General features: G+C 40.0%; 1 long non-coding RNA gene across 1 annotated transcript in view; it reads right to left on the bottom strand.

Moving 5' to 3' along the window:
• Window positions 1-13,590, bottom strand: part of LOC122422690 — a 93,320-nt gene extending 79,730 nt beyond the window's left edge. The window contains exon 1 of the long non-coding RNA XR_006263940.1: window positions 13,481-13,590. This is a non-coding gene — a long non-coding RNA (uncharacterized LOC122422690). The remainder of the gene's footprint in view (window positions 1-13,480) is intronic.
• Between the last annotated feature and the right edge of the window lie 1,513 nt (window positions 13,591-15,103).

Genomic DNA, 15,103 nt, shown 5'->3' with positions numbered 1-15,103 from the left:
GGGCAATTTTTTTTTTTTTTTTCAGTCGACAGAGGGAATGTCTGTGTGACCACACAAACCACTCTATATTTTGCAAGCTGGGAAAACCCTTGAGTGATTTTCATCCTCAGCTGAGGTCCACCTATCCCTAAAGCTTATTATGAGCCTTTCTTATATCTCTGTATAAATTAGGATTCTAAGTCCCAAATAATTCAAAGTAGCTTAAACAATAAAGAGAAATATCAGGTTATATAACAGAAGACTCCAGAGGTAGTTGGCTTCAGATAAGGTTTGGTCCCATAAACAATGTCATGAGGAGAAAAGGATTTTAGAGGGTGTCAGAACATTCAGGGGAAAAAAAAGTAGTTTAGTTTGCAGATTTCATGAGCTTCTTTTTTTAAATTAGTCAGCTTTTTTGAAAATTATAAGGTATTGTGACTTCTTTTCTTACTCTGAATATTATAATTTTGTATTTGTAACCTTTGTCCTCTAAAGTGGTTTCTGCAAACTGTATAAACTTCAAGCTTCACAAAACTTGAATCTGTCCTTGCTGAAGAGAGGGCAGAAGATTGCTTTCAGAAGAAAAAATTTTATTAAATTGAAGGTGAAAGGACATTTATTGACAAAAACATAACCACTGAAGTTTTACATCTGTTTTCAACTTTCTTTTTTTCTTCTTTAAAAAAATTTCTGGCTGCACTGAGCAGCATGTGGGATCTTAGTTCCCTGACCAGGGATGGAACCGCACACCCTGAAGTGGAAGGTGGAGTCTTAACCACTGGGTCGCCAGGCAAGTCCTTGTTTTCAACTTACTTGGCTTTCAGTTCTGCCTATATGAGTCTGATAAATGTTTTTACTGGTAATGAAGCTATTTAAAAGCAGGGACTATGTTTTAAGACCTTGTCTGGCTGCACCTCCAGTGATCAGCGAAGTAATCTGTATGTAAAAACATTGGTTTGCCATTCCCTTTGCCAGTGACCAGGCTTTGTCAGAACTCTCCACCATGACCTGTCCATCTTGGGTGGCCCTATAAGGCATGACTCATAGTTTTACTGAGTTAGACAAGGCTGTGATCCATGTAATCAGTTTGGTTAGTTTTCTGTGATTGTGGTTTTCATCCTGTCATCTGAGTGCCAAAGAACTGATGCTTTTGAACTGTGGTGTTGGGAAAGACTCTTGAGAGTCCCTTGGACTGCAAGGAGATCAAACTTGTCAATCCAAAAGGAAATCAATCCTGAATATTCATTGAAAGGATTGATGCTGAAACTCCAATACTTAGGTCACCTGAAGCAAAGAGCTGACACATTAGAAAAGATATTGATGCTGGGAAAGGTTGAAGGTAGGAGAAGGGGATGACAAGACGAGATGGTTGGATGGCATCACTGACTCAATGGACATGAGCTTGAGCAAGCTCCAGGAGATGGTGAAGGACAGGGAAGCCTGGCATGCTGCAGTCCATGGGGTTGCAAAGAGTTGGACACGACTGAATGACTGAAAAACAACAAAAACATATTGACTTGCTAATGTTTCTTTCCAGTGCTCTGATTCCAAAATAATTATACTTCCTTTTTATTTGAACAAACACAAAAGTCTAAGCTGGAGGAGTTAAACTATATAGACATACTATGTTTATAGTATGTCTCTGTTTATAGTTAAACTATATAGACATACAGTATGTTTATAGCACAACACAATGACCTAAGCCTTATCCATGGACTTGCTTATTTTGAATAATTATTATCTATTTGTTGAAACAGAGCTTTAAATAAAGTAAGAAACTTTTCCTGAGGTAAGATTCTTAGTAATGTAAGAAGTGTTAAATATAACCATGTTTTCTACATCCTTAAGAGCATATGTTTATTTTAGAGGTTGCTCTAGAAAAAAATGCATTTTAGGAAAGAGTTCATGTGAAATTACTCAGGAAGCAAATACTTGAATTATACTGTTTACACTGGCCTTTCCAGGAGAGATTTGGAATTCATGTTGCTTTGTCACTAACTGAAATTCATCCTCAGTGAGAAAGTCTGTGAAAATGAATTTGGCCAGCTTTGCCTAGAGATCATTGTCATTGCTCTGAGGAGAGAAGATCCTGTGGCTTCTTCTAGAACTTCATTTTTCAGTTATGAGTGACACTTTTAATTCGGTTCAGTCACTCAGTCGTGTCCAACTCTTTGCAACTCCATGGACTGCAGCACGCCAGGCCTCCCTGTCCATCACCAACTCTTACAGTTTATTCAAACTCATGTCCATTGAGTCGGTGATGCCATCCAACCATCTCATCCTCTGTCATCCCCTTCTCCTCCCGCCTTCAATCTTTCCCAGTGTCAGGGTCTTTTCAAATGAGTTAGTTCTTCGCATCAGGTGGCCAAAGTATTGGAGTTTCAGCTTTAGCATCGGTCCTTTCAATGAATATTCAGGACTGACTTCCTTTAGGATGGACTGATTGTATCTCCTTGCTGTCCAAGGGACTCTTAAGAGTCCTCCAACACCACAGCTCCAAAAGAGACACTTTGGTACATTATTAAATATCACAGTTTTAGGCTTCTTGGGGTCTATGGGGACAAACACAAACAAACATGCCTTTATCTTTTGTACTTTCCTATTTGCCAAGTCACCTTTCTCAGCATAGCATCTTCATTGATGAAAACAAGAGTATTGTTCCAGAATTATCTCTGAGGTCTAAGCAGTTGTGACATTCTGTTATTCTAGGATCCAACTCTCTAAATTTTCAGACAAATGTTAAAGTCTTGACTAAATGGGAATAGTTTCCTGAAACTGAGGAATCTTCTTCAACTTATTGTGAAGGTTCTGACTTTAAACATTTCTTGGAATTTTCTGGGAAGAGGTAATGTTTTTCAAGATTCTTAGAAAGGAGGAGACTTTTCTTTCCTTCCAGCAGTTACAATGCCTTGCCTCAGAAGTCATTTTGGTTGGGAATATTTCTAGAAGTGGTTGAAAGGCCTCAGAACCACTTGGGGATTTACTAAACACAGACCACTGGTTCCCACTCCCATGCTTACTGTTCAGCTAGTTTAGGGCCTAAGAATGTGAATATCCCACAGGTTTCTAGGTAATGCTGATGCTGCTGGACTGGGACCAAACTTAGAGAACCAATGGTTTATAGCATTCACCCATTTAGTTGGCCCTTCCTCTGAAGGGCAGAGAAAATTTAAGGTCTCTGGCCATTAAGCAGAATGAGGTCTACATATTCTTGTCTCGATAAGAACACCTCCTCTCTCCCTGCACTGTGCCCCCCACCGACGCAGGCCAGAGGGAAAGCTGTAGCACTAGGCAGCCCAGCCAGACGGCAGATGCACATTTCCACTCACTTGCCTTAAGTATGGATTGGGGACTAGACAATACTTTGTTTTCACCAGTGGTTTATACTGGGAGATTTCTAATTTTAGTGGACTAGAGCCAAGTAGCATTCCTGACCTTCCATCCAGTTAATTATAAAAAGATTCTTGTTTAATCCCCTAATGTGGTTTTTCATCCATCTATTTATCTTCCCAGTCATTCACCTAAATAATCCCTAAGTATCCTAGAAAAATTGGAAAAATAAATGTAAACAAAAAGTTGAAAACATCCAAAATTAACCCAAGAAAACCACTTCCAAATCCACTACTTCAGAAAGACAGATTACAAAAATGTGATCATACTGCTCTGAAACATGCATCACCATCTACTGTGAACATCTTTCCATGTTAATAAATACATAATTACATCATCATTTTAATTTTAAGATGATATACTAATATTACATAGTATTAATATACAATATAAGTAATGATTTCCTAGTGTAAAAGATTCCAACAATCAGGAACATATGAAAAAAAGAGTCTTATCCTGAGAAAAAAGAACAAAGCTGAACTTCAGACTACACTATAAGGCTACAGTAACCAAAACAGCATGGTATTGGCACAAAAACAGAAATATAGATCAATGGAACAGAAGAGGGAGCCCAGAAATAAATCCATGAACCTATGGTCAATTAATCTACAACAAAGGATGCAAGAATATACAATGGAGAAAAGACAATTTCTTCAACAAGTGGAAAATCTGAAAAACTTCATGTAAATCGATGAAATTAGAACACCGCCTCACATCACATATAAAAATAAACACAAAATGGCTTAAAAACTTAAATATAAGACATAACACCATAAAAATCCCAAAAGAGAACACAAAACATTCTTAGACATAAACCATAGCAACATTTTCCTTGATTAGTTTCCCAAGGCAAGAGAGATAAAAGAAAAAGAAACAAAAAGGACCTAATCAAACTTACAAGCTTTTATACAGCAAAGGAAACCATAAACAAAATGAAAAGACAACCTACAGAATGGGAGAAAATATTTACAAATGATGAGACCAACAAAAGATTAATTTCCAAAATATATAAACAGCTCATACAACTCAACAACAAAAACAAACAACTCTATCAAAAATGGGCAGAAGACTTAAACAGACATTTCTCCAAAGAAAACATACAGATGGTCAACAGGCACATGAAAACGTGTTCAACATCACTAATTATTAGAGAAATGCAAATCAAAACCACAATGAGTTATCACTTCACTTCTGTCAGAATTGCCATCATCAAGAAGTCTACAAATAATAAATGCTGGAGAGGGTGCAGAGGAAAGGAAGGCTTCCTATACTGTTGGTGGGGATGTAGAGTGGTACAGTCACTATGGAAAGCAACATGGAGGTTCCTTAAAAATATATCTATGGCTGATTCATATCAATGTATGACAAAAAAAAATAAATTAAAAAAAAAAATAGAGCTGCCATATGATCCGGCAATTACACTCCTGGGTATATATCTGGGAAGAACAAAAACACTAATTCAAAAAGATACATGCACCCCAATGTTCATAGCAGCCAAGACATGGAAACAACCCAAGTGCCTATCAATAGACAATAGGCTTAATAAATGCAGTATTCATGTACAGTGGAATATTACTCAGCCATAAAAAATAATGAAATATTGCCATTTGCAGCAACATGTATGGACCTAGAGATTATCATGCAAAGTGAAGGAAGTCAGAGAAAGACAAATATCATAAGATATCACTTATATGCAGCATATAAAAATAATACAAATGAATCTATATAAATAGAAACAGACTCACAGATGTGGAGAATAAACCTATGGTTACCAAAGGTGGGGGGGAGGGATAAATTAGGAGCATGGGGTTAACAGATACAAACTAGTATACATAAAATAGACAAGCAATAAGGATTTACTGTATAGCACAGAGAATTATACTCAATATCTTGTAATAACCTATGTGTGTGCATGGTAAGTTGTTTCAGTCATGTCCAATTCTTTGCAACCCTACGGATTTTAGCCCGCCAGGCCCCTCTGTCCATGGGATTCTCCAGGCAAGAATACTGGAATGGGTTGCCATTTCCTCCTCCAGGGGATCTTTCTGACCTAGGGATTGAACCAGAGTCTCTTAGGTCTCCCGCACTGGCAAGTGGGTTCTTTACCACTAGCACCACCTAGAATATAATCTGCAAAAGACCCCTACTGAATCACTATGTTGTACATCTGAAACTAATACAATATTGCAAATCAACTAGCTGCAAAGTATTTTATTATACAGAAAACACCATAATTTAACTAGTTCCCTGTGAACATTTAGCCTTTAAGTTGCTTCCTCTTTTGCCTCTATAAGTAACACTATATTGAAAAATTTTGCCTATAGACAACTGTACATTTCTATGGTTATTTCCTCATTTTAATTTTAATATCCTTGTGTTTATGAGAGTAATGTATATATACAAAACTTAGAAATAATAAAAGCATTTTTTATCTGAGGCAATTATGACCAAGAGATGGTTAATTAACTGAAAAAGTTGATAAAGCAAGGAATTAAAGCAAAAAGAGGAATTTTATGAAAGATTCAGATGAATCTTTCAGATGAATCTAATGCTATTTAAATTGTTCTAGACTATAGAAAGGAAATAAAGTATCCAAACTATTTAAATTAAGCTAAGCTAACACTGATAAAAATATGCAACAATTACTGCACAGGGTAACTACAGATCAATCTCACTTATGAATATCAGTACAACAATACAAATGAGTATTAGCAAATGTATTTCAGTAGCACATTAAAAGAGTAATAACATTAACATTTAAGAATTCCAGGAGTGCAAAGATTATTCAATATTTGGGAATCTAAGGAGAAAATTAATATCTTTTAATAGGTACTGAGAAGGCATTTGAGAAAATTCAATATCCCTTCTTGATAAAGATACAGTAAACTAGGACTTCCCTGGTGGTACACTGGATTAGAATCCACCTGCCAAGGCAGGGGACACACGATTCCATCCCTGGACAGGGAAGATTCCACATCCCTCGGGGCAACTAAGCCCGCATGCCACAACTACTGAGCCCACATGCCGCAAGTACTGAAGTCTGCGCGCCTAGAACCTCTGCTCTGAAACAAGAGAAGCGGCCAGTGAGAAGCTCCTGCACGCAACAAAGAGTCCCTGCTTGCCACAACTAGAGAAAGCCTGAGAGCAGCAATGATGACCCAGTGCAACCAAAAATAAATAAATAAAAATTTTCAAAGACACCATAAACTAGCAATAGGTGGACATTTTCTTAAAATGGCTTAATACAGCTGTCTCAGTCTAAAAGCCAGTAGTGAGCTTAATAGAGAAAGAATACACATTTCCATTAATATCAGAAACAAAGCAAGGATGTCTAGTGACACTGCAATTATTTAACATTATTTTTCAGGTACTAATTCAATCAGATAAAAGAGAGAAACTAGAGGTATATCTATTTTTAAATAGAAGAGCTAACATTCACTACCTGCAGATGAGGTAATTTTATACCAAGAAAGTTTAAGAAAGTCACATGAAAAATGATGTCAAACAATATGGGAAGTAATTTGGCTTGATAAAAAACAAAAACACCCAACAGAACTAAACAATCTTTTAAATAACAATAATCAATTAAAGGATGTAACAGGAGACCTTATTTGTATTGTAACTGAAAAAGTAAATTAAAATAAAAATTTTTTTCTAATTAAAGAAAAACAACACACCACTGAGGGATACAAAAGAGAATGTGGACAAATGAAAAGGCATGTTCTGCTTTTGAGTAAAAAAGATCAACACTGGGGTCATGTCAACTTTCCTTACTTTGTAGCAATCTCAGTAAAAATACCTTTAAGGAATTTTTTTGAGACCAATTAAGATGATTCTCAAGTTAATATGAAAAATAAATGGATAAGAATAGCCAAGATAACTGTAAAACAGAAGAGGAAAACCAACCCCGTTATTAAAATATTATAAAGTAATAACAATTTACACAGTGCAGTGTTGGCATATGATAGGCAGCTCAGTGGAACAGTCTAAAGTCCCAGAATCGACTTCACAGCTCATGTATGACTTTGCATATGACATTTACTATTGTTCTGGTATAGGATAAAGGTGCAGTTCAAATAAGAGGAGAAAAAAATAAATTATTCAGTCAATGGCATTGGGATAAATTCAGTAACTCTGGAAATACACTAAGTTGGATCCATACTTCATGTCTTACACCAAATAAAATTCAGGTGTGTCAACGACTTAACTATAAGAAGTAAAGAGAAGTAGAAAAAAGTATGGAGATATTTTCATCTTGGAGTAGGGGAATTTTCTAAGTATGATATGAAACTTAGAAGGTTTGAAAAACATTTGATAAATTGGACTATATAAAAGTCAAAAAGTTCAGTATGACAAAATTCACCGTAAGTCAAAATACAAATCAACTGGGTAGGGGGAGGCAGAATTTGCAATTCTTATCACACATAAAGGTTTTATTTTCCTGTTGTAATAAAGAGCTCCTACAAAACAATAAGAAAACTACCTACCTAAATACCTAAAACAGAATGTGAATTGTTGAAGGAAAACATCAAAGATTCTTAAATATATGAAAAGTTACTCAATTTCATGCATAAGAAAATTCAAAAAAAGAAGAAAACCTGTAAATAACTAAAATTTTATAGGTCAATTTGGCCAATCTCATAAATTTGCTAACATACTGTGTAATAAGCATTATTACACATACTGAACGGAGTGTAAATTGGCACAATGACTATGAAGGGCAATTTGGCAATGTCTATCAAGATTATAGATATGAATGTACTTCCACCTCGTAATCATTTCTAGGAATTTAGCCAACAAATAGCTCTCATATGTGCGAATGATTCACTGCGGCATAATTTGTAATTATGAAAGACAGGAAACAATCTAACTGTTCAGCAATCGAAGTTTGGTTAAATGAATGATGGTATAGTCATGTAACAGAAAAACATGTCAAGCAACTATTGAAAAAAAGAAATGTAGTGACTTGGATTATTCTTCAAGATACAGTATGGCAAAGTACAGAACCATTTGTGTGAAAAAAGTAAGGGAACTAATAGAAATATATTTATTGTTGATTGTTTATGCATAAAATATTTGAGTGGATTCTCAGTATCTTATGACTAGACTAGATGCCATAGCCTGCTGCTGCTGCTGCTACTAAGTCGCTTCAGTCGTGTCCGACTCTGTGCGACCCCACAGATGGCAGCCCACCAGGCTTCCTCGTCCCTGGGATTCTCCAGGCAAGAACACTGGAGTGGGTTGCCATTTCCTTCTCCAATGCATGAAAGTGAAAAATGAAAGTGAATTTGCTCAGTTGTGCCCAACTCTTAGCGACCCCATGGACTGCAGCCTACCAGGCTCCTCCGTCCATGGGATTTTCCAGGCAAGAGTACTGGAGTGGGGTGCCATTGCCTTCTCCAATGCCATAGCCTAGATGGCTTAAATAAGAGAAATGAATTTTCTCACTGTTCTGGAGGCTGAAAGTGGGGATCAGGGTGTTGGTAGCCAGGTTCTGGAGGGACTCTCTTCCTGACTATAGATGGCTCTCTTCTCCCTGCAGGCTCACAAGGCTGAGAGAGGAGAAGCTCTCTGGTGTGTCTTTGTATAAGGACACTAAATCCAATACGGGGGGGCTCTACTTTCCTGATCTCATCAAAACCTAATTATCTCCCAAGGGCTCTATCTGTAAATACTGTTACATTGAGATGGAGGTAATTAAGGCTTCAACATATGAATTTGGGGGGATACAATTCAGTATTTGATAATAATTACAATTAAGTAATTGATAATAGTTGTCTCTGGGCCCAAAGAGGGAAACAAGAGCTACAGAATAGGACTATAAAGGTGATTTTTCACTGTTTGTTCTTTATACCTCTGTAATTCTCCAACACCACCTGGGTGTCCAACAATTCCATTCAATTCTGATACTATTAATATTTACCTGGAGTTAGCATCAGATCCCACAAGTTCAAGGGCTCAGTTCCACAAAGCTGCCCTGACTTACGGATGCCAATCACAAGTCCCGGGCCACTTAGTACTTCTGGCCAACCAGCTATAAATCAGGGGTTCCCATGACCCCCTCCCTGGGTACAACAGTTTGCTAAAATGGCTCACAGAACTCAGGAAAACATTTACTAGCTTAGTATAAAAAATGCAAATGAACAGCCTAATGAGGTCCAGAAAGGTCCTGAGTGCAAAAGCATCTATCCCCATGGAGTTGGGGTGCTAGGTGCTTGTGTGCGTGCTTAGTCACTTCAGTCATATCCAACTCTTTGTGACTCTACGGACTGTAGCCTGCCAGGCTCCTCTATCCATGGGATTCTCCAGGCAAGTGTACTCGAGTGGGTTGCCATGCTCTCCTCCAGAAGATCTTTCTGACCCAGGGATCGAACTCACAGTTCTTACATCTCCTGCAGTGGCAGGCAGGTTCTTTACCACTAGTGTCACCGGGAAAGCCACCTGGGAAGCTCCGGGTGCCAGGTGGCTCAATGGTAAAGAACCCTCCTGCAATGCAGGAGATGTAGGAGACACGGTTTCAGTCCCTGAATCGGGAAGATCCTCTGGAGGAGGAAATGGCAACTCACTCCAGTATTCTTGCCTGAAAAATTCAGTGGACAGGGAGCCTGGTGGGCTACAGTCCATGGGGTCCCAAAGAGTCAGACACAACTGAGCACACAGCACATCCTCCCAGCACATGGATGTGTTCACCAACCTGGAAGCTCTCCAAGCCCTGTTTAGGGATTTTTTTTTTTTTTTTTTTTTGTTTAGGGATTTTTATGGTGATTTCATTGTAAGGGTATGATTGATCAAATCACTGGCCATTGGTGATTGAACTTCATCTCTAGCCCATCTCCTCAACCCTCTGCAGAGGCGGAGGGGGTGGGGTGGGAGTGAAGTTCCAACCCTCTAATCAAGGCTTGGTCTTTTTGGAGGCCACTCCTGATCCTGAAGCTATCCAGAGGTCCATGAAGAGTCACCTAATGAGCACAAACTCGATTATGGTTGAAAGGGGCTTGTAACGAATAACAAAAGACACTCTCTGTCACACAGAAAATTCCAAGGGTTTTAGGAGCTCTGTGCCAAGAGGGCGTGGAGAAGGACACAAAGACCAAACATATATTTCCTATAGTATCATAATACCTTTTGAATTTTGATCTATGTATACACAGGCACATATACACTAAATAGTCTTAAAATATTGGAGAGGGGGAATGCTCAAGAAGCCTGAGTTAACCAAGTTCACATAACTTGTGAGGGTTAGACCTGGGCCTCAGATTTCCTTACTTCTATTTAAAGATTCTTTACAATACGTCATGATTATTTTTAATCTCTTTGAAGATGATACTGCTTTTGCAGCTTCAAGGATCTGACATTTCTAGTTTTTGTGTTTTAAAAAGATGAGTTCTCCAGACTTCGGGGAATGGGACACTTGAGGGAGATCAACATTCATGTAGTTTTTCTCCAATGATCAGTGCAATACATAGTATACAGAGACAGCTATTTATATCATGCAGATTGGAAAAGACTTGGAAACTGTCCCATCCAAAATACCTCTTTAGTACTCTGTCCAAAGACCTGAAATAAATTCTACTACTGTAAACCTCTTAAGAGCAGTGCAAGTATTTCTAAGGGACGTGTGTCTACATTCTGAATAACCACTACTAACACCTAAAAAAATGAATGTATTAGGCTCCTACCTCCAGCTCAGATTTCAAGAGCAAGTTCCTACAGGAATGGGACTAAGGATAATAAATTTTAGTAAAAAAGAAACTTCTAAGGATCAGTTTAATCATCTGTAAAATGAGTGAGCTGGACCAGTGTGTCCTCGGACTTTCTTCCTACAGGGCTCTGCTAAATACCTTATTTCATTTATTCCATGGAAAAACTGGGATATGTGGGAAAGGGGAGGGGGGTTGCTTTTCTCACTTGTCAGATAATGAAACTGAGGCTCGAAAGAGGTGAATCTCTTGTCCAAGATCACCAGCCAAGGATTCTGTTTCGCATGATCATTTAACTCCAGGTTCAGTGACCTTTCCACTGTATCATACTTATTCCTCCATCTTTTGAGCCATACTACACAGTATGGTGCTGGGATTCAAAACTGAAAGATGAGGCTCCTGCCTGTTGGGGTCTGCAGCCATTAGAGAAGACAAATACTTAGCCACATCGTCAGCTCCCTGCTAGAGAGAGAGAGAGGGAGAGAGAGAAAAGGAGAGGGAGAGGAGGATGAAGAGTTGGGAGCGGGGATCAGCAAAAGCGTCACAGAAGAGGTATATCACTGAAGCTGAACTAGGAAGGATGAGCAGGTGTTTGGTATAAAGAAAGGTTGCGCCAGTGCTCTCAGGTGAAAAGACTTGCACTTAAAGTGGAACACAAGGTTCTCTGTCAGTTTTCTGCTGCAGAAAGGCGGGGGAAACTGTGGGGCAGAAGGGCCTTTCAACCTCTTTTGGATAACATCATTTGTCATCCCCCTGTTCAGGTCTGTGCCAGATTGTTGAGGGTCATAGGCTCCTTCTAACTCCTCTGCCATCACTGTGCTTAGTTGCTCAGTCGTGTCCGACTCTTTGCTACCCCATGGACTGTAGTCCGCCAGGCTCCTCTGTCCATGTGGGATTCTCCAGGTAAGAATACTGGAGTGGGTTGCAATTCCCTTCTCCAGGTGATCTTCCGAACACAGGGATCAAACCCAGATCTCCCACATAGCAGGCAGATTCTTTACCATCTGAGCCACCAGGGAAGCCCCCTCTTCCATCCCTATGTGGTCCTTTATTTAAAGGGCTATATTATGAAAGAAGATGGAAAGTCACAGACAAGTAACAGACCATGCCATAACTTTTTCAGTGGCCTTTATACTTAGTTTTACTTTCCAGATTATGGTGTAGGGGATTGGAAGCCCTCTTGACGTTCTCACAAGACTCAGTAACACACCCAGATAACAAGTGAAAGACAAGAACCAGTTTTCATCATTGATCAAAAAAGAAATCCATCATGGCTACCGCCTGGACCAGCTGGAGCTTTGGGTGAGGGCTTCTGGAACAGGTTGCTACCTGATGGTTTTGAGACACCTCATTGTGCAACCCTCCCCTTAACATCCCAGTCTCACAAGAAACATACTTTAGAAGCAGAACTAAGAAGTATCTTTTTTCCCTTCCTCACACTTGCTTCAAAAAACAAGTTTTGACCACTTTGGTTAGCATCACGCTGACATACAACTGCCTCCAAGGTGTCTGGTTCTCCAGCTCACTTACAGACCTGGAAACACAAACACACGCAGAGAGACCTCTTGCACCTCCTTGAGTAAAATCCATCTTCTGCTACATTCTTTACATTTCTAACACAGATAAAATACTCAGGGTTCCTGGTCAAAACTCGAATTCATTTCACACTCTTAAAAGAGACAAAGGTTATTCCAAATCTTCTGCAAGTTCTACAAATGCTCTGTTTGTTTGCTTGCTTGCTTTTGTGGTAAGAGGGGAACACTGCATTCACCTGAATCTTTAACACGTTGCAATTGTTTATAAATCAGTACTTTTAAAGCTACTCCAGAAAGAGTCCTTGGTGGGTGTGCAAGTGAAATGCACCCAAGAAAGACTGTGCTGTCTAGGATAAGAGAAAATTACATAGCTTCGGAAAGAGAGAGGGGAGGGAGAGTGAAGGCAAAAAAGAGGAAGGAGGAAAAGAGAGGACTCTGAGTGGCCAGGCTACCATCTTCCCTGTCACCCAGGCTTATAACTTCAGGGACTGCTCACCTCCTGACATTGATGTGACCTCCCCAGGCAGTCAAAACCTGGCATTCTTCCTTCTCTGCCATTTAAGTGGGAATTCCCTTCATTCTGTTCCTACTATCATATCTTTAACCTGGATCCTCAACACTGAACTCAGAATGTATCAGCTTCCCGGCTGACCTTCCTACCAACAAATTCTCTACCCTCTGTCACACTCCCACTATCAGACCAATCTTCCTAAAACATTTTGTTCACCACACTGGACAGAGCCTTCAGTGGCTCACCACTGCCCTTTAACTAAAGCTCAAAAGTTTTAGCCTAGAATTCAAGGCCTCAGGCGTGTAGCCCTCTAACTTGTCCTTTTTGGCCTATCTTCATAGCATTAGCTTTTAGTAAACACTTACCAAGGGGCAGGCGCTCTGTTAAAAGCTTCTAAATGTTATTTGTCCTGTTGGAATCCCTTTCCAGGTAAGGCGTTATGACCCCCGCATTTGTGAGATCCTGTCGGGTAGCCATTGAGGGGGCTGAACATGTGATGCAGTCCAGCCAATCAGAGCATTCTTCCATCATAGGCCAGCCAATCAGAAAATTCCCTACCCCTAATAGGCCAACCAATCAGAACATTCTACTCACTGCCCGCCCCCCCCCCCTCCCCCACCCCCACCCCACCCCCATCTCCAAGCCCAGCTGTAGGAAGTTTGACTTTTAGGTGCGGGATAGAGTGGGTTTCTTTCTTCTGGGGCTAAATCTACACAGAAAAGCAGAAAAGAGAAGAGATAAAGAATGAGAGAGGCGGGGCGGGGCGGGGGGGGGGGGTAGGCCTGATGATATTGTTTGTCCCTCTGGATCCCACCACACTGGCAGCTAGTTCTATATCCGGACTTTTCCCATAACGAGTCAAAAAGTCCCTTCCTTACTTAAGCTTGTTTGAGTCAGGTGTGATGTTATTTGCAACTGAAATGTTGATTAGAGCCCTTTACAGAGCTCTAATTTAACCCTTAACCCATTTAACCCTCACCACAGCCCTGTCACTTTCAAGCAATTTGATGAGGGCAGTGGCACCAAAGAGATATGACTTACTGGAGGTCTCACAGTTCTTAATGTGGAGGTATTTTCAACCAGGCCTTTAATGGTGTCTTCTAAAACCCTTCAGGAAGACATGCACAGTGTTTCTGTGTGCCAGGCACCAGGCTGAGCATAATACACTTCTGCCATCCCATCTGCTGCTGTGCTGCAATTAGGACCTCACACGGGTCTTATCTTTTTACACCTGGATCTTTACTCAGGTTGTTTTCTTCACTTCAGACATGCAGATGGCACCACCCTTATGGCAGAAAGTGCAGAAGAACTAAAGAGCCTCTTGATGAAAGTGAAAGAGGGGAGTGAAAAAGTTGGCTTAAAGCTCAGCATTCAGAAAACTAAGATCATGGCATCCGGTCCCGTCACTGCATGGCAAATAGATGGGGAAACAGTGGAAACAGTGTCAGACTTTATTTTTCTGGGCTCCAAATTCACTGCAGATGGTGATTGCAGCCATGAAATTAAAAGACGCTTACTCCTCGGAAGGAGAGTTATGACCAACCTAGACAGCATATTAAAAAGCAGACACATTACTTTGTCCACAAAGGTCGTCTAGTCAAGGCTATGGTTTTTCCGTAGTCGTGTATAGATGTGAGAGTTGGACTATAAAGAAAGCTGAGCACCAAAAAATTGTTGCTTTTGAACTGTGGTGTTGGAGAAGACTCTTGAGAGTCCTGTGGACTGCAAGGAGATCCAACCAGTCCATCCTAAAGGAGATCAGTCCTGGGTGTTCATTGGAAGGACTGATGTTGAAGCTGAAACTCCAATACTTTGGCCACCTGATGCGAAGAACTGACTCATTTGAAAAGACCCTGATGCTGGGAAAGGTTGAGGGCAGGAGGAGAAGGGGACGACAGAGGATGAGATGGTTGGATGGCATCACCAACTCAATGGACATGAGTTTGGGTAAATTCCAGGGGTTGGTGATGGACAGGGAGGCCTGGCGT

The sequence above is a fragment of the Cervus canadensis genome, chromosome 20 (assembly GCF_019320065.1).
Source record: "Cervus canadensis isolate Bull #8, Minnesota chromosome 20, ASM1932006v1, whole genome shotgun sequence".
In the NCBI taxonomy this organism is placed as follows: Eukaryota; Metazoa; Chordata; class Mammalia; order Artiodactyla; family Cervidae; genus Cervus; species Cervus canadensis.
This window is presented reverse-complemented; position numbering and strand designations above follow the sequence as displayed.